We start from the raw sequence: 20,098 nt of genomic DNA, 5'->3' as shown, positions 1-20,098 counted from the left end.
GTTCCACAGGGTTCAGTGCTAGGACCAATTCTGTTTACATTATACATGCTTCCCTTAGGCAGCATCATTAGAAGACATAGCATACATTTACACTGCTATGCTGATGACACCCAGCTCTATCTGTCTATGAAGCCAGATAACACACACCAATGAGTTAAACTGCAGGAATGTCTTAAAGACATAAAGACCTGGATGGCCGCTAACTTTCTGCTTCTTAATTCAGATCAAACTGAGGTTATTGTACTCGGCCCTGAAAAGCTTAGAAATATGGTATCTAAGCAGATTCTTACTCTGGATGGCATTACCTTGGCCTCCAGTAACGCTGTGAGGAACCTTGGAGTCATTTTTGACCAGGACATGTCCTTCAACACACATATTAAACAAATATGTAAGACTGCGTTCTTCCATTTGTGCAACATCTCTAAAGTTAGAAATATCCTGTCTCAGAGTGACGCTGAAAAACTAGTTCATTACTCCAGGCTGGACGACTGTAATTCATTATTATCAGGATGTCCTAAAAACTCCCTGAAAAGCCTTCAGCTAATCCAAAATGCTGCAGCAAGAGTCCTGACAGGGACTAGAAAGAGAGAGCAGATTTCTCCTGTTTTGGCTTCCTGTTAAATCCAGAATTCAAAATCCTGCTCCTCACATACAAGGGCTTAAATAATCAGGCCCCATCTTATCTTAATGACCTTGTAGTACCATATCACCCTATTAGAGCACATAATCAGAGTACCCCACGCAGTGACTTCAATTCTACTCCAAGCCAATTTGATCTACCTCACACATGCGAGACAGCTCTCATATGTTGGAATCTTATTGTCGCAATCACACATTAGAATCAAGAAATGTTGTTAGCTGAACCCGAGCACACTTTTGGCCTCACCCGAAGAAGGTCATCCACACTGCTGTATGCAAAAATTAGATGAGGAGACAAAGCCACGTGCTGACATTCACAGCACACCACAACCCGGTTTCAGTGACATTTTTGTAGATGGCTCAGTGTCTAAGAATAGCCTAGGACAAAACTGTGTAGGCTATGCAGTAACGACAGCAGACAGAGTGATAGAAGCAAAACTGCTAACATCCTCACACTCCGCTCAGAGTGCAGAACTCAAAGCAGTCATACGTGCATGTGAATTGCACGCAGGCCAAGATATAAATATATACACTGACAGCCAGTATGTTTTTTCAGCAGTGCACCACTTTGCAAAAATCTGGCAGAACAGAGGAATGATTACATCTACTGGAAACCCGGTACAACATGGAAGTCTTCTGAAAACACTATTAGATGTAATAATATTGCCAAAACAGTTAGCATTATGCAAATGTGCTGCACATTAGAAAGATAAATCAGAAATAACTAAAGGCAATAACTTTGCAGGTCAAGCAGCTAAGTTAGCCGCACAAAAAACTGTAGACACATTAATGTCTGCATTCACCATGCAAATACCACTTGACGTACTTAAGGATGAACAAAAAGCAGCACCAACCACAGAACAGAAGAAATGGTTAAAGTGTGGAGCACAACTAAAAGATGATCTGATGACTTGTGAAGGAAAACCAATACTTCCCAAATCCCTACACAAAACAGCAGCATTAGTGACACATGGAGTTACTCATGTGTCATCGGTGGGGATGATTCAGATCATTAATACACACTTTTACACTCTGAATTTCGAAACTTCAGTAAAAGAATTTGTGAGAACATGCATGATTTGCCAGAAACACAACTCACAGGGAAATCTAAGGCCAAAAAGAGGACATTTCCCCACACCACCTCATCCATTTCACACCATTCATATGGACTTCATTGAATTAAGTGAAGGTCAAGGCTCAAAATACGCTCTAGTGATTATAGACGTATTCTCAAAATGGCCAGAGATTTATCCAGTGAAAAAAGCAGATGTAATCTCAGTGGCAAAATGTCTATGTAATCATTTCATCCCAACATATGGCATCCCTACTCTGATAAGATCAGATAATGGGACACATTTTGTCAATGATGTGATCAGCAAAGTCTCTGAAGCACTAGGATTCAGCATGAGAAACCATTGTGCTTATCACCCACAAAGTGCAGGCTTAGTGGAGAGAACTAACTGCACCATAAAACAGAGACTCAGAAAATGCATGGAAGAAATAGGAAGACCATGGCCTGAATGCATAGGTCTAGTAAAGATGTGGATGAGATTAACACAAGGCTCTCAAAAACTTACACCATTTGAGGTTGTTCATAAGATAAGATAAGATAAGATAAGATAACCTTTATTAGTCCCACACGTGGGAAATTTGTTTTGTCACAGCAGGAAGTGGACAGTGCAAAAGTTATGAGGCAAAAATTAGAATACAATAAGAATAAATACAGTACACAACTGTACAGAATAGAATAAAATACTATATACAGTAGAATAAAATAAAATAAATATACAATAAGATAAAAATAGAATACAAATACAAATACTATATACAACTGAGTAAAAATACAACGATGACAGAAAGGATTATTGCACTTAGTATTATTGCATATGTATGGATGTGTGTGCTTGATCAGTTAAAGTCTTTATTATGGAGTCTGACAGCAGTGGGGAGGAAAGACCTGCGAAATCTCTCCGTCCCACACCGTGGGTGCCGCAGTCTCCCACTGAAGGAGCTGCTCAGTGCTGTCACAGTCTGCTGCATGGGGTGGGAGATGTTGTCCAACAGGGATGACAGCTTAGCCGCCGTTCTCCTGTCACTCACCACCTCCACTGGGTCCAGAGGGCATCCTAGAACAGAGCTGGCCCTTCGGATCACCCTGTTCAGTCTCTTCCTGTCCCCAGCAGAGATGCTGCCGCCCCAGCAGACCACACCATAAAAGATAGCAGAAGCCACAACAGAGTCATAGTCATGGCAGACCTTTTCCACTACCAGTGACAAGTGAACCTCTAGACAAATCTGTCAGAGAAACAACTCTGGCAGAATGGATGGCAAAACTACTAGAAAATAAGGATATTGTTTTGAACAATAAACTGCCGTGCGACGCTTCTCTAGTCTCTTGCAGGTTGAAACCAGGCGATTGGGTCCTAATACGAGTGCTCCAGAGGAGAAATTGGCGCGTGCCTCGCTGGGAGGGTCCCTATCAAGTGTTATTGACCACACCCACAGCCTGTAAAATTGCAGAGAGACCCTCCTGGATACATCAGAGCCACTGCAAAAAGGTTGAGGTCCCGGGAAGACCCGACACCAAGGAGGAAGCACATTAGGGAAGTCTCACCCACGTTTTGGTTGCTTCGGGGATGAGTGAAGATTGGGCCCCCGTAGGGTAAGCCCGCACTTCCACCTTCCATCCGATCAACTTTAGGGCAGCCAGGTGTGGGTGTGATGGACCTATGTGCAACCATGGGAAGGGGAACCCTCACAGTTACCTTAACTGCAAAGCTCACCCTTACAGGACCCCAGCTGATGCCAACAGCAGCTGAGCCACGAGGCAGACTGAGAAGATGAACGCATGACAACTTCCACCTAATGGACATGACACAAGACCACATCTATCCTTGGATGAAAAATGCCTGATACAGATACGTGCTTAAGAGGACCACAGAGAAAGACTGCTACGTCTGCTCGCACATGTCGAGCATATTAACACAACCATTTATGGGAAACACCCTGGAACAAGTGCACTAATTCTGATCTCCGACCACACCTTCAGAATGACTTTTGTAAAGTGCACATCAACATCAACATCCTCATCCAGGAAGAAACGCTCAACTTCAACAGTCAGACCACATGACTCAATCTGGGGAACCGACGTACCTGAAGAATTCAACTCTGGACAACCGGACAAAAGGTACTCAACTCACTCTTCCCCGTGGACAGGAGTCGGAAAACATGGTAGAGAGATACTCCCATACGGTTTATGACAAAATTTGATCCGATTTGATTGATGGCCCTAATCATGACTTTTTGACCTCCCCCCTCCCCCCCGGAAGTGTGTAATTTGATCCCCTAAGCGTGACGAATTGCATCCTGAGAAGGGAGGGGGAACCCCCCGGTGCATCCGGAGAAGGGAGGGGGGAAACCTCCGGAAGCCCGGCACCTGTTGTTGGGAAAAAAAGAAAAAAGTTTTTAGAGGGAGGGAGGGTCTGCGGTATGGGAGGAGAATAAAAGCAGAGAGGAGGAGTCCGTCACAATTTCTAAGGCACAGACGCAAGATGGATTTCCTTCTGCAGCCCAGCAGCGCTCCTGTGTACTTGGACGGCGAAGAAATCTGCTCTCCCGAAGAAGGCTTTGAATATGACATATTCAAATACAGCATATTTACTATGGAAGGCCTCGATCCGGACCTTATGACCCTACCGGAAATACTCCGGAAGTGTCTAGTCATTTTCAGACCTGATGCGTCATGTTCCCTAAGCATGAGGGGAGGGGTATGGTTGCTGGGGGGAGATCAGAGAGGGTTCCTGAAGCACAGCGGTGATGCAGCAGATGATTCTGTGATGTATAGAGAGACAGAGCGGCAGTTAGTTTTCCGCAAACTCATAGTTTGAATTCTGTTTCGATATTATGACAATTTTCTCTGTATTTCTTTTTTTTTACAATAGCGGATGTAATTTTACTTTCTTAAGCTGCACCGGCATTTGTAATGGGAAAAAAGAGTGACTTCCTGTAGAGAACCGTTTCTTTCAATAGTATTTTATTTTCCTATAATACAGACGCAGTAAAAAAACCTTTAAGATACACCATAGCTTGTGATGAAAAGAAGAACTTTCTATCCGCTTGTAACCTACAGGCTGCCTACCCCGTATGTGTAAAAATGAATAAATATCCCTTAGTGAATACTACTTTTCCCTTTGAGAGTCCTTTTTACAAGAGACTGAAAAACAAACCATAATAGCCGTGACAGGAGCTCTTGTTTCACACACACACACACACACCGCGGGTCAAGGAGGAATGAGACAGCAGATATCAGTTTTTTCTCAATGCTTATAACCTATAACGCGTCCTCCAAAAAATTATTATTAAGTGTGCCTATGCGAAGGCACACTTATTACTATTGCTCGGATTTATTATTATTATTATTCTTTTTCCGCCTGAAATTTTGGACCGTAACTCATCCCACAGTTTTGACACAAGCTTCATATATGTTATATCATTTTGTGCGGCTGGATCAGGAATGAGTTGCTATGCCTTTTGGTGTTTATTACTTCTATAGTTTTTTAAATATGAATATTTTAATGCAAGTTTTTGCCCATTGGAATGAATGGGAACGAACGAAAGTGAAACTTAACTTACTTTGTGGTGTGTTTGCTCACTCACTTAATTTGTGGTGTGTTGGCTCACTCTAGTGGTATGTCCCTGTATTTGGATTACCATAATGACGACAATATCAACGGCGCACAGCGTCGGTGCTTTCAGGAACCATTGGAATTCTTAAGGTTGCACGAAGCATTGAATAGTTACGGTAACGGCAAGGGTGTATGCTTGGTGGAAAACTGCATATCCCACAATTCAAAGCACGCCTCTACCAGTCAAACAATGGCGGCTGCCACTTGGTTTAATATATTCCTCTTATTTGTGTTTCTAGGTCACAAAGTAAACTTTTAAGATATTTTCAGGTGAGAATGTGGGTGTGTAAACGTCAAATATCTGCTCGTTTTGTCAAAACATCCCATATTGGCAACAGATTTTTCACGATGTTGCGCCGCTTCACTCAAAAGCACCCAGGCTTGGCTTTCAGTGAGGCGTCTCTAACTCCTTTCATCCCCGATAGCTCCGCAAACAGTCTTTGTCTTAGCTGGACTTATTTTTCGTTTATATGGGCCGATGATGCTGGTCGATGAGGAAAAACTAACTGAGTTGTTTGGTGGTGGCTAACGCGGAGCTAGCTAGCCACCGGTATGTGTCTCTTTCCCCTCATATGTGGGGAAAGAAACATGCGAGGCGGCCGCCGATCGACCGGTTTTCAGGTGAGAATGTAGGTGTGTAAACGTCAAATATCTGCTCGTTTTGTCAAAACATCCCATATTAGCAACAGATTTCTCACGATGTTGCTGCTAGCCGGCTAGCTAGTTCGGCCGGCCGGCTAGCCGGCTAGCTAGCTCGGCTAGCTAGCGCCGCTTCGCTCAAAAGCACCCAGGCTTGGCTTTCAGTGAGGCGTCTCTAACTCCTTTCACCCCCGATCGCTCCGCAAACAGTCTTTGTATTAGCTGGACTTATTTTTCGTTTATATGGGCCGATGATGCTGGTCGATGTGGAAAAAATAACTGAGTTGTTCATATACCGGTGGCTAGCTAGCTCCGCGTTAGCCACCGGTATATGTCTCTTCCCCTCGTATGCGGGGAAAGAAACATGCGAGGCGGCCACCGATCGACCGGTGGTGGCTAACGCGGAGCTCAATCGTGGATAAGGGGAACCCAATGCAGGAGAAGCAGGCGGCTGGTGAACTGAATTTCAGGTAAGACGTTATTAACTGCACTCTATTTGGGTCAGATATAAACCGAGTTTAGGTGTAGTTTATTTTCGTTGTGCTGACAGTTACAATAACTGTACTGCGTGCTAGCTAGCACCACGGAGTTTCTATACAGCTGTGCGCGCTAAGTTACTGATGTTGAACTTTATGACAGCCTCCCCTATTTTCAGGCGATAATGTAGGGGTGTAAACTTAAAATATCTGCTCGTTTTATCAAGAAGTCCCATATTTTATCAAGAAGTCCCATATCTCTCACGATGTTACTGCTAGCGCCGCATGGCAGCTAGTCGGCTAGCTGGCTAGGGCGGCTTGGCTGACACCCAGGCCGGGCTGACTGATACCCAGGCCGGCTCACGCTCTCGTTTCACCGCCGCATGGCAGCTAGCCGGCTAGCTGGCTAGCGCGGCTTGGCTGCCACCCAGGTCGGGCTGGCTGACACCCAGGCTGGGCTGGCTGACACCCAGGCCCGCTCACGCTCTCGTGTCACCCCTAGTCTTTCGTGATGACTCTTGGTTGACTGCTGGACTTATTTTTCATTTATATGGGCTGGTGATTCGGTATGAGTGTCCGGTGAACTGAATGTCAGGTAAGACGTTATGTATATTTAAGGTAGTGACTGGAATAAGTCACAAGGTGTCGCTGTTGAGCTGCATATATGTTGTAAATTTTAGCAATTTTGACCATTTGTCCTCTGCAGGACACCGTAGTTCAGATTTCTCGTTCGCGTGGGCGCCATCTTGGTTCAGTGTTTACTGTGATGTGCAAAGGTAAGCACTGTCAGTGGCGAACTGCATTGGTTTTGTTTAAAAATAAGTGTTCCACTGTGTAAAATAGCGGTTTGTCATTTAAGCCGAGCATATATTTTGTTTATTGAGAGGTTCATGTATTGTCTGATGAGAGTATGAGACAAAGATATACTTTTCTTTCTTACTCTCATATAAAATATTTAGCTTTTATTAAATAGTTATCTGAATCTTACAACCAAAGTTTGTATAATAATACACAAGATTGGCTGTAGACCATTGTTAATCATTCAGAACACTGTGTAAAAATAACAAAAAACAAAAAGTGAATGAAAAGTGCATAAATATTTATTTTACGTGTTTGATGTGTGTGGCAGGGCGTGGTCTGCAGTGCCGCTGCAGGGGAGGTGGACCCACCTCAGCGATATCTGCAATCACGCCTCTCAGGTGTAAAGTCTGTGCTCTCTCTGCTTTTTTTTTTTTTTTTTTTTTTTGTATGTGTCGGGCTGTGAGATGAAAAGCTACAGCCGGCTGTGTGGGTACAGCAACTATGTGTGAAAAGTGGTCCATAACGTAATGCTTCAAAGTGTGTTCATGCAAACATTGTCGGGTCTGCTTATGAACCTCTGCGCACAGCGTCTACAAATTGGGGCTGTACGAAGTCACCTCATCTTTACACAAAACTGTAAGCTGTCATCTGTGAGGCGCGAGCGGTGTTTGGTTTTACCATAGTTCATGGTGGAGAATGGCTGCTCTGCTGAGTTTTGCTCTCTGTAGCCGTTTGAATGGCAAACTATACTGATTAGCGGCGGCATAGGCACACTTAAAATTTCTTCAGAAATTTTCGCTTTCTAGTTATTATTAAAACATCTATATGAGGTAGCTTTTGCGCAGCCTGCTCCTTGGTAGAGTTTTTTTTTTTTTCAATACTTTTACAATGGGTTTTCTCAATAGACAGAAAATGAAAATGAGGAGTCAACAGCCGATATTATCATTGCTTGTAACCCGGTAAATAATTTCGTACATCTCCCCATAAAATAAGCCTTATGTGAAAAAAGCTCATATTCGAATAAGTTTATTCCCCTCTGTGGGAAAGAGGTTTTTTCTCAGAGTCAACCATGAGGCGAGTTTTGTCAACAGGAGGCGAGCAAGAACAACTGTTGCCCATAAGGTAAAACAAATATCCGCCTCTAAGTCGTATTTTACCGTTGCAGAATGTGGAAAACAGACAGCGTTCACAAGAAGGCATTCAAAAAAAGGAAATTGGATACCCCGACTCTCCCGACTGCACACACACACACACACACACACACACACACACACACACACACACACACACAGAGACCCGAAGGATGAGAAAAAAAAAAAACCCTCTCTAACTGACAATATTGTCAGGAGAAAGATGCGAAAAAACAGATGCCTCGCTAGACGAGGATAAAATGAGAGAAGAAACGGGAGGGGAGTCAAAAGAGCCGATATCTGCTCAGCCCCTACTGTGAAAGTTCTACCAATCGCGAGGAAGAATCCGTGAATATTATGTCAGCATTCCGTTCAAACAACGCCGCCGATCAGAGCGCCAGGGCCATCTCGCCAGAACTGTTCGTACCTCACCCCGGTAAGCCTTTTTTTCTTTACGACTTTAAATTATATATCAACAGAGATGTCAATAATTTGATTACTTTCTTTTAGATTTCTACATCAATGATTTCACGCAAGTGGACTACGGTGCGATTAAATAAGTATATATCATTTTTTAAATAAGTTTAGATAGACTTTTTTCAATGAAACTCTGTTACTTACTTACAGACGCTATTGATAGTGCGGTGAATACCAGCATAAATCCGGCCGTTTTCCGAGGCGATTTAGATGCCATCCTCCCCGCAGAACCTCCGCTGCCGATCGGCGAAAGACCGTGGCGAGAAAACGACGATATTTTCGTCTCCGCAAACCAGGAGAACTGCGGAGAAAAAAGTTTTAAATCCGAAGGTAAACAATATGTTGCATTATCCGCCATTTTGTTGAATAACAGGATGTGACGGAGTAATCCGAGTGTGCTATACCGCCCCTCCCGACCCGGAGCGGATTTTTAAAAGTTTGTTTTATTTCTCGACAGCGGTAATCGAGAATATACAGACCCCGCCGCCGCAGCGAAAAGAAGAAGACGATGTTATTTTCGTCTCCGCATACCAGGAGAACTGCAGGAAAATAGCTTTTAAATCCGAAGGTAAACAATATGTTGCATTATCCGTCATTTTGTTGAATAACAGGATGTGACGGAGTAATCCGAGTGTGCTATACCGCCCCTCCCGACTTGGAGCGGATTTTTAAAAGTTTGTTTTATTTCTCGACAGCCGAGATTGTGGATATACCTATTCAAACCCCCGCTACAGACAATCGGACGGAGGAGCGAGGTAAATAAAAGTTTTTTTCATTCTCAAAAATAGGAAGGAGGAGATTGTTTTCTTAAAACTTTTCTCTCTTCTGTTTTTATTTCTCGACAGAGACCGATACAGAAAATCAGGCGGAGGAGGAACCGTCCAGAGCTCCTCCTCCTCCTCCTCCTCCTCCTCTCAGGAGACTGAGAGGTAATTGACGAGGGATGAATCGATCCTAATAAACTTCTCCGCTCTATAAAAAATGTAAGTTTTAAAAATTACATTCTGTCCGTCTTTTCTTACAGGTCGACGGCTACTTCATAAGAAGAGAATCCTCGGAGACCTCGCTTTCATTCACGCATAACAGTCCGCGCATATGCATCAATATATCGACACAAGGACCTGTAAAGGGATGCAAAGTAAAAGCATACACATGTAAAAGTCTGTGAATTAAGAAATAAAGAAAATCATGTCAGAAGAACGCAGCATTCCTGACGCTTTGTTGGAAGCCGTGGCAGAAATGAACAGAGACGTTGATCATATAGCCCCACCGATAGAAAACAATATAGCCCCACCACCGATCGACCCCCTACAGCCTTTAGAAAACGCTTTGCAAGCCCTCCTTCAAAACATTGAAAACTGAACTTTGATCCTCTGCAACCGTTAGAAAATGCTCTTCAGCTCTACGACCGGCAGAGGGAGGCGCAGCAGCAGCAGCAGCAGGAGGAGCAGGTGCAGCAACAAGTGCAGGAGCAGGAGCCCGCGGAGGAGGAGCGGCCTGCGGAGCATCAACAAGGAGGATCTCGGGTACAGAACGATGCGGTGACTCGCCGCGAACAATTTAATAATTTTGAAATAAGGCGAGTATTTAACATTCCCTCTCCGAATGAAGCGACCGACCTCGCTCAATTTTACCTCGACGTCAGGGATAATTTTGTAGATCTAGCGGATAGGGTGAGACCGGAAGTTAGTCGTAACGACCGGGTTCAACTGGAGATCATCAGCGAGCACGCGCGAAATCACGCTGTTTTTAACGTCGACGAAAGCGTTGAAAACATTGTACCGGTTTTTGAGGACCTGTTGGCCAGGCTGATACAATCAAACGGCGCGATCGTGGCGGGCTCTCCCCTAGAAATTGTTGTGCAAGTAATTAGAAATCCTAGAGGCGGCAATGACCCGCGTAAAAAGATTCGCAAAACGTTAGATGATGAAATTCTAGTCAAAAAGCGACGCTGTCTGTACGTGGTAAGAAACAAAAACGATAATCTGTGTTTCGCCATTAACCTGATTCACCTCACTCAACCTCATTTCACAGATAAACAGGCCCTGGAACGCGGCAGAGAGCTGCAACGTTTAGCGGGGCTGAGCGATCGCACCCAGGTAACCCTCACCGACATAGGTAAATTCGAGCAAATACTAAATCGTAAAATCGTCGTGTTTTACCGCCCGCCCGAGGACAGAACTCTTTCGCTAATCGAAACAGACTACCCAAACACGTCTCACCCGCTGTACTTATTCTTATTCCGACATCACTATTACGGGATAAAAAATCTAAAAACATTTTTAGGAATCCAGTACATTTGCGAGGAGTGTCACCGCGGGTATTATAAAAGAGAGGAACACTTTTGTCAAAACCGCTGCAACCTCTGTTTTGACCCCGCGTGCCCCACTCACTTTCTGGACTCTGTAATCTGTACGGATTGTAACAGATCATGTCGCACACGCATGTGTTATTTGAAACACAAACAACCCAGAATTCACTCCAGTTCCGGCCTCAGCGTTTGTCAACAATTGTATAAATGTCCGGACTGCAAACTCCTCTCCCGTCGCGAAAAGCACAGGTGCACAGCCGCCAGATGTAAAATCTGCCGCGCGGAGCTTCCTCCCGACAAAAATCAGCACCTGTGTTACATTCAACCTCTGAAACACGAAAGCTTCAACACCGACTTTGAAACCTTCCCAGACAGGGAGGGGGCGCACGTCCCTTACCTAGTGTGCACAAAATCTCTAGAAGGAGAAGAGTGGCACGCTTACGGTGTAGACTGCGTTGAAAAGTTTCTCCAAAGATACAGAAGGAAAAGATATAGAGAGACCACGTTCGTTGCGCACAACGCGAAAGGGTTTGACAGCTATTTAATTCTAAGTCACCTGGTGGGAGAGGGGATGACGCCCTCTCTCATCATGCAAGGCAGTAAAATTATATGTTTCACAGAATCCGATTTCCTTCTCAAATTCATAGACTCGCTTTCTTTTCTCACCATGCGTCTCAGCGCTATGCCCAAAGCTTTAGGCTTCGAGGACAAATCCAAGGGATTTTTTCCTCACAAATTCAGCTCGCGGGACCGTTTAAAATACGTGGGTCCGTACCCGCCTCCTTCGGATTACGGGGTAGAACGCATGTCCCTCTCCGAACGGGAGGAGTTTTTGCGTTGGCACGGCGAGGCCTCCCGTGGGGTGTTTAACTTTGAAAAAGAGTCCCTGTATTACTGCCGAAACGACGTTAATATCCTGAGGGAGGCGTGCGTAAAGTTCAGAGACGGGTTTATAGGCGAAACTAAAGTCGACCCTTTCAGCTGCGTCACTATAGCTTCAGCCTGCATGAAAGTGTTTCTCACCAATTTCCTACCCGAAAACACTCTGGCCATCCCCTCGCCTGACAACTATGGGCGCAGGTTCAAAGCCTATTCGCACGCGTCCATTCAGTGGCTGGAGTGGGTAGCTCGCTCTCAGAAAATTCCCATTCAACACGCTCTCACAACCGGAGGGGAGAAAAAAATAGGCCCGTACTTTGTCGACGGATACGCGCTGATTAACGGGGAAAAGTGGGTGTGGGAATTTCTGGGATGCTTTTATCACGGCTGTCCAAAATGCTACAGGCCCGAGGAAATCTGCCCTTTGACCCGCGCTCCTTACGGGGACCTGCACGCCTCCGCCGAGGCGAGGCTCCGGGAGCTGAGAAACGTTTACAGAGTCCGCACGGTCACGCTGTGGGAGCACGAATGGAACGAGATGAAAAAATCGAACGAGGAGGTTAAAAATTTTATGCGGAGCTACGAAGCCCCGGAACCTCTGTCTCCTCACTCGGGACTTTACGGAGGCCGCACTTCGGCCTTGAGGCTGCGTTACAGCGCCTCGCCAGGAGAAAATGTGTATTACGTAGACGTCACATCCCTGTACCCTTACGTCAACGCCAAGCGCGCTTACCCTCTGCATCACCCCCAAATCATCAGAGAGAATTTTGCAGACCCTCGCAGTTATTTCGGGCTGATCAGAGCCACCGTTTACCCGCCGCGCGGGCTCTATTTCCCCGTTCTACCGTACAAAACCCCCGGAGGTAAATTAATATTCTCCCTCTGTCGCACCTGCGCCGAGACTAATCATCAAAGCGGCCCGTGCCTTCACGACGACGAGACCAGAGCTCTCACAGGGGTCTGGGTCACCGTCGAGTTTAACAAAGCCTTAGAATTGGGTTACAGAGTGGCTAAAATCACAGAGGTCTGGCACTTTGATAGCCGCAGCAGCGACATTTTTGCCGGTTATATTAACACTTTTCTCAAAGGCAAACAGGAAGCCTCCGGCTATCCTCCGGAAGCTCGCGACGAGGATGAGAGGAGCAAATACGTGGAAGAGTACCACAGGCATCAGGGCATACGTTTAGACCCGTCAAAAATAGAGGTGAATCCGGCCAAAAGGCAGGTATCGAAATTGTGTCTCAACAGTTTCTGGGGAAAGTTTGCTCAGAGAACCAACCTGACTCAGACCACTCTGGTCAGAAAGCCCAGTCAGTTTTTTAACTACGTCTTTTCAGGCCAGTACGACTTTAAACACGTCTCTTTTTTAAAGACCAAAAAACAGGAAGTGGCGTTAATTCAGTGGAGCTATAACGAGCGGTGCGTGATACCTCCCGGCGCGACCAATAACGTTTTCATCGCCGCTTTCACCACAGCCTACACCCGTCTAAAACTCTACGAGTATTTAGAAAAATTGCAGCGCAGCGTTCTGTACACCGACACCGACTCTCTGATCTACGTAGTGAAAGAGGGGGAGGAAACTTTAGAGCTGGGCAACTATCTAGGGGATCTCACGGACGAATTAGACGGGGACACCATCCAGGAATTTGTCTCCGCGGGTCCAAAGAGTTATGCCTACTGGACCAGAAACAAAAAGAAACTGGTGGTAAAGATGAAAGGTATAACGCAGACGAGAGAATGTTGCGACCGGGTCAATTTTGACAGTATGAGCGGGTTGGTGGAAAGTTACCTTTCTGGTATGAAGGAGGCGGAGCTCGAGACCCCTCAGCACGGGATTCAGAGGGATAAGAGAGGCTTTGTGCTCAAAAACAGATCATTTCAGAAAAAGTTTCGCGTGGTTTACGACAAGAGACGTCTCTTTCCAGACGGTACAACTCTGCCTTTCGGGTACTAGGGTGTTTGTTTTTTTTTTGTTTTGTTTTGTTTTTGTTTTTTGTTTTTTTCTAAAAAATGGAGGAAACTGATTTTGATCACAGACTGAAAGTGCCTTTTTCCTGTCTCGTTGTGGGGCCTAGCGGGTGTGGGAAAACTCATTTTGTAAAGTGTGTTTTGGAAAACTGCGAACGCGTCATGGATACTGTGCCCGCGAATATTGTGTGGATTTATACTTCTTTTCAACCCATGTACGAGGAACTTTCAAAGACCAATAAAAACATTAAATTTGTCGAGGGGCTGCCTGATTCTTTTGAAGATTTCCGAGACGTTCTGGTGGTGCTGGATGACGTCATCTTTCAGGCCTCGGATCACCAGGAAGTGGTTAAAATTTTCACTCAATACCGCCACCATAAAAACGTCTCGGTCATGATGCTGACCCAGAACGTTTTCCATCAGGGTAAATACAGCCGCACCATCAGCTTAAACTCCAATTATATGGTGTTGTTTAAAAACCCCAGAGACAAGCTGCAGATTGAGATTTTGGCCCGTCAGATTTTCCCTTCGCAAAAAACATTTTTCTCAGACAGTTTCAAAGACGCCACCGAGGAGCCCCACGGGTATTTAATCCTCGATCTCACTCCCTCGTGCCCAGAACGCTACAGAGTGCGCGCCGGTCTGCTTCCGGGGCAGTACCCCGTCATTTACCTGCCCAAACCCAAGTAGCCATGTCTCAGCGTATAAAAAGAAACGCAGTCTTACTGCAAGCTCTGTACCACGCGTCGCCGCAGAAACGCAAAGACATTCTCGCTCACAGCTCCCCGGATTTCCTCCAGGCGCTGTGCGAGATAGCTTTAAATCTTTTAAAGGGGAACATACCTCTTTCCGCTTCTCAATACCAAAAACTGAAACGCCAGCAAAAGATCATCAGGCTGCTGGCCGACAAGAAAACGAGCTTAAACCGTAAAAGTCAAGTTTTAAAGAAACAAACGGGTGGGTTTCTTTTCCCTCTGCTGTCTGCAGCCGTACCCATTCTGGGGAACCTGCTGGGAGGAATATTTCAGAAACGTTGAGATGTTTAAAAAAATGATTCTCGTTCCCTCTCACGAGTTGAAAAAACTGACCCGACCCACCGAGCCTACCGTCAGAGAAACTGCCAAAGATGATTTGGACGAAAAGATGAAAGCCATACTGGAGGATCCGCGGCTAAATTCGTACGAAAAAGTCAAAAGATACGAGTCTCTGCTGCGGAGATATCTCACACTCTCTAAACAGGGTCGGGACGAGGAGAGTCAGGTGACTTTCCACCTCCCGCCCGAGGAGGCGCAGCAGCAGCAGCAGCAACAAGTGCAGGAGCAGGTGCAGCAGCCCAGGGAGGAGGAGGAGGATGAAATGGTGGAAGAAGTATTAAAATCCTTACCCCCTCGAGACCGCAAAAACGCCCGCTACATTATGCAGAAATTAGCGGAGGGGGGAGGAGGATGGACAAAGAGGGGAGAATTTGTTTACAAGGGGGATGCGGTGCGGGGTTCGCACATGATCGATCTATTTAAAAACCTCTCCCTCTCTTTTAAAAGTAAAAACCAAACGCGACCGAAAGGATGGAACGCGTTTTTAACTACTTTGGTCGAATCAAACATCCCCTCATCCTCCATACATAACCGTCGAGCTCGCGACCAGTACGCGCGTCTTAAATCTGTGGAGGAGGAGGAGGAGGGAGTACAGACACCTGCGCGAAGGGGGAGAAAACCCTCTCGGGTCAAAAAGATGCTTTCCCCGACCTGGACCTCTATGTAAAACAAACGTTTTGTTTTTTTTTACAAATGAAATAAAAAACGCTGCAACAAACTTTTTTTTTGTTTACGTTTCTTTATTCGATACACGCATCTTTAAACTTTTGTAAGGAGCACGCCCCGTGATGACCTCTGCGAGAGCGAGCGGGGCAGTGTCCTTTCAGAAAGTCAGACACCATGTCATCATTTTTAAACACATCGTTATAGTACAGAGAAAGTATTTTGCCGACGTATAACCCCTGAGCCTTGTGACATAGATAAAAAATGCAATGTTGCCCGCAAACGACAGACATAGGGTGCTGAAGCTGACGATCATGATAGAGTATTTTGTCAGAGCGGTCTTCCAGAAACTCTGAGATGACCGAGGGATAGTGAGCAAAGTCGGGAGGGAATCCGTAAGAGTAAAAAAAAGTGGAGGAACCGTCCCTTTCCAGAGTCAGAGCCAGCCAGTGTTCTCCCCTCAAGTGCGAGGGGTGAGTGTTTACTATAAAGTAGGCGGGGGGTTTAAAGTCGCGCCTCAAAAAGGCCAGCTGGTCCGAGGCCCAAACCCCGCAGAAAACGTCTCCCAAGGCGCGATGCAGAATGTGCTCCAGCTGAAGGTTATCCATGTATTTTTTTTTTTTAGTAATAATCCACCAGCACCTGCCTTTTAGAGTCAATCTCCAAAATGGAGTCGTAGCAGGCGTACACGATGAGAGTGGTGGTCTGAGGCAAAGGAACTCTGAATCTCATCTCCAGCCTCAAATTCCCGTTGGAGACAGGAGACAGGGCGTCCGCATCCTCGCAGGGCTCCAGATTAAAGGCAAACAGGGCGTACCCCTCGTTAAATTCCCGGCGGTCGATGCTCAGAGGCAAATCTTTGAGGTGTCTCCCCGTGGCGGAAAACGTGGTAAAACTCCCTGACCGAATTTCCGCGGTCAAACTGTGGCTGGAAAGCTTTGGCGGGCACCTGCCTGCCGTCCTGACACAACGCCAGATACTCCACGTCGTTGTGTCTAAAGTGGCGACATGTCCCTCCTCCCGGTGAAGGCGTCGTGATGAACCATGCCCAGGACCACGTATTTGGGCATGGCTCCCAGAAAGAGATTCTCTTGGTTGCAGATCCTGGAATTTTCAGGGATGGAGTAGGTTTTCACAGAAACGCGCGAAAGAGGATAGAGGGCGTTTCCTTTCATCAGGGCCGCGGCGTGCCCCAGCCTGACGGCCGGCGAGACCGTGACCTTTTTAACGAACAGAGAGGCCGAAGTTATTTTCAGGGCAAACTGCGAATCCCGAGTTCCCATCAGACTGAAGGCGTCGCTGTTGCGTATCAATTTAATTCTCAAATCCACAGAGTTCAGCAGGAGCCTCTCGCAGAAGAAAATATCTGCGTGGAGGGGACCCAGCAGGTCCACTTCTCGCGACTCGGCCGTGAAAACGGCTCTCTGTTTTAACCCTTTGTTCGGCCCGTTGCTTATAACTATAGAATCCATGTCTCCGGCCGTGTCTTTGTAAAACAGACTGGCGCTGAATTGACTCTTTAGAGTGTCTTCTGAAAAGTTGAGCAGCGTCTCGATCATGGCCCTGTAAGGATGGGTGGCGCTGGACTGCGAAATCAAATGATTCCCCCAGAATAACGTCGCACTGACTGAAAATTGTATTGAGGGGGTAATTGATGAGCGCTACCCCGGCGTCGGGCGGGATGTCGCTCCCGTCCCTTTCCGTAATTTTCACTCTCAGATGGAGCATGGTGTCGTTCAGATCGAGATACTTTTCCCCGTCTCCGGGGATGAAAAATTCAATGGGTGAGTTGTCGTTCAACGCAGAGAGGGGCTGACATTCTTGATATTTTTTATCCTCTATAGATAGCTGGGTCATGGGAGCCGAAAATAGATCCAGTTCGGCCAGGGTGCATTCGGTAGATTTCTTGTGTAAGAGAGACTTTTTTTTTTTTCTTCTAAAATATGTCCGAGCTCCGCTGGGGGTTCCTTCTCTTTCCGCCGCCGGTCTTGACTGATTTAGTTTTTACTCCGGCACTTTTATTTTTAACCCGCTCGCCCGGAGGGCGTTTCCTCTTCCTGCGGGAGAGGACCATCATGCCCCCCGCCCCCTCCTGGCGAGGCTCGGTCAGCTTACCCATCACTCTTTTCACAGCGTCTGTAGCGATGTTGGTAGCGGCTGTTTTCAGGTGAGGTTTAGCTACGGCGAACCCCGATTTGAAGAGAGGAGACACGAAACGAAACAGCCTGGAGAAGATGGATCCTATCCCTCTGCCGTACATCACGGGGGCTCCGTAAAAACCCGGAAGGGATCCGCCCACCTGACCCTCATAATATCTCACAAAACGGTGGGGGTCCTGTGGGAGACGCGCCGCCATTCTCAAGCCGGTTTAAAGTGCTTGACTATCGTTTTCCCGTAAACAAAATCCACGAATCTGTCGCGGTCCGTTTTAATTTCTACGCGTATGGTTTTAATGTATTTTTTAGATACGCGCAGGTAATGCACCGTGTTGTGTCTGACGCTCACCACGTCTCCGTAATCGCCTTTCACGTTCAGCACACTCAGTAGTGGCGAGTAACTGTCACCGACCGGTTGGTACTGAACGATGTCGGTGTAGAGAAACAGGTTATATACGCCCGCGCTCATATCGCACGGATAGGGGGTAGAGCGCTTCGTCAGAGTCCACCACTCGTTCGTTTTCAATCCCAGCATGTAAGCCAGAGGAGGGAAGACCTTTATTTTATGGCTCCCGTCTCCTTTGACGTCCAGACGTTTGGTGATGTTGTTGAAAGAGGCCTCGAAGGAGGGGTCGTACTTTTTGATCGCCGGCACCAGGTGATCCAATAGATCTTTAACGCGTCCGTAATGACCTCCCCTGCCGAATTTTAAAATCACCACGGGCTGAGCTTCCTCCTCCGTCGTCCGCATCAGCTCCAAGTAGGAGGCGTCCGACGGTAGATTGTACCAGGTGTGCGGATAAATAAATTCGCAGAGGCCCACGGTCCATTCTCCGGTCAGCTCGAGGGGTTTGGCCAGATCCACCGTGTAGCAGCCGCTGGTGTTATCTTTAAATAAGTCCTTGCTGGCGTTGGAAGGCAGGGTCACGTAAAACCCATCGGACTCCATGAGAAAATTAAAAGAAATGAGCCGAATGATCTGAGGGGCCTCTTTTTTTATACGCCGACCACTTCCGAGGCTTTCACCCAGCTGTTGAATTTATCCGGCCAGTTTTTCCACTTGACAAAAACCTGTTTTTCGCCTCTGACTGCGCGCCGCTTTAAAATCTTCTCCACATGAAACGCTTTGTCCTCGGTCAGTTTCACTTTCTGCAGCTCGGGCTCATAAAACGATCCTTCGATAGGTTCCCAGTCATAATCTTCTAGCTTATACACGGGTGGCGAGCGCCGAAGGACCCGGATCACAGTAAAGGTTTCGTCCGTGAAACTCTGTTCGTATTTTTTATCAAATACTCCTCTCAATTTGGATATTCTCACCAGATCACCCCTCTTAAATTTCATCTTTATTTTAGGACGGGCGGGGGTCGTTCCGTACAGGTTACGAAACACTCGATCCGCGTTCTCGAGGCGCACCTCGGCAGGTGCCATTTTAATGCTGCTGTGATAACTGCGGTTATAACCTTCTAACAGATCGGGCAACACCTCCAGATAGCGTCTGGTATTGTGTGCGGTGAAATATCTCCACATTCTCCACCACCGAGGCCTTTAGGTCGCTGGCGGTCGCAAAATGGGAGATGCTGTGATTTTTCATCAGAGCTTGAAAACTCTTGTTGAAAAACTCTTTTCCCGCATCGGTCTGTAAATTTTCCGGTATTTCACTCTCTCTCAACACAGACTCGAAAGCTTCAGTCACTTCCGAACCCGTCTTCTTTTTCAGGGGACGGGCGTAAGCCTTTTTTGAAAATACGTCTATGACGGTTAATAAATAATTAAATCCGTCGTTGTATTCAGACAGGTGTCTCATGTCGCACAGGTCGGCCTGAAGCTGCTTCAGGGGTTTGGTCACAAACACTCTATTTCTCTTAAATCTTACTCGCGCCGGCTTGTGTAGAGTATAGGCGTCCTGCTCAGATAAAAAATCCTGCACCTTGCGGACATCTACTTTTTTACCAGTCTCATCTTCTATAGCACGTCGGAGTCTATCTACCCCTCCGAAACTACCGGGGTGAAGGGGGTCGTAATACACTTTTTTCATCTCTCTTTCCTCAGCCATCTCGTCTTCTGATAAAAAGCCCGTCTGCGTTATAGCGTCGCAGGAGTCGGCTTTTATTATTTTATTCAAAAACCAGAGATGAATGTTTTTATTTTTTATTTTATTTTATTTTTTTTATTTTATTTTA

The 20,098-nt window shown here is 46.3% G+C and overlaps 2 long non-coding RNA genes across 2 annotated transcripts in view; both read left to right on the top strand.

The window, feature by feature from the left end:
• LOC309710150 overlaps positions 1–20,098 on the top strand; it is a 394,879-nt gene that overhangs the window by 309,364 nt on the left and 65,417 nt on the right. The gene's annotated exons all lie outside the window — the stretch shown is intronic.
• Positions 8,812–10,062, top strand: LOC309710154. The gene is made up of 4 exons (XR_014277668.1): positions 8,812–8,916; positions 8,998–9,415; positions 9,543–9,776; positions 9,872–10,062. It is a non-coding gene; the product is annotated as an uncharacterized lncRNA (long non-coding RNA).

This window comes from Aulonocara stuartgranti, assembly GCF_965226115.1.
Source record: "Aulonocara stuartgranti genome assembly, chromosome: 7".
Taxonomy (NCBI): domain Eukaryota; kingdom Metazoa; phylum Chordata; class Actinopteri; order Cichliformes; family Cichlidae; genus Aulonocara; species Aulonocara stuartgranti.
The sequence above is the reverse complement of the archived record's forward strand: the minus strand, read 5'-3'. Positions and strand labels throughout refer to the sequence as shown.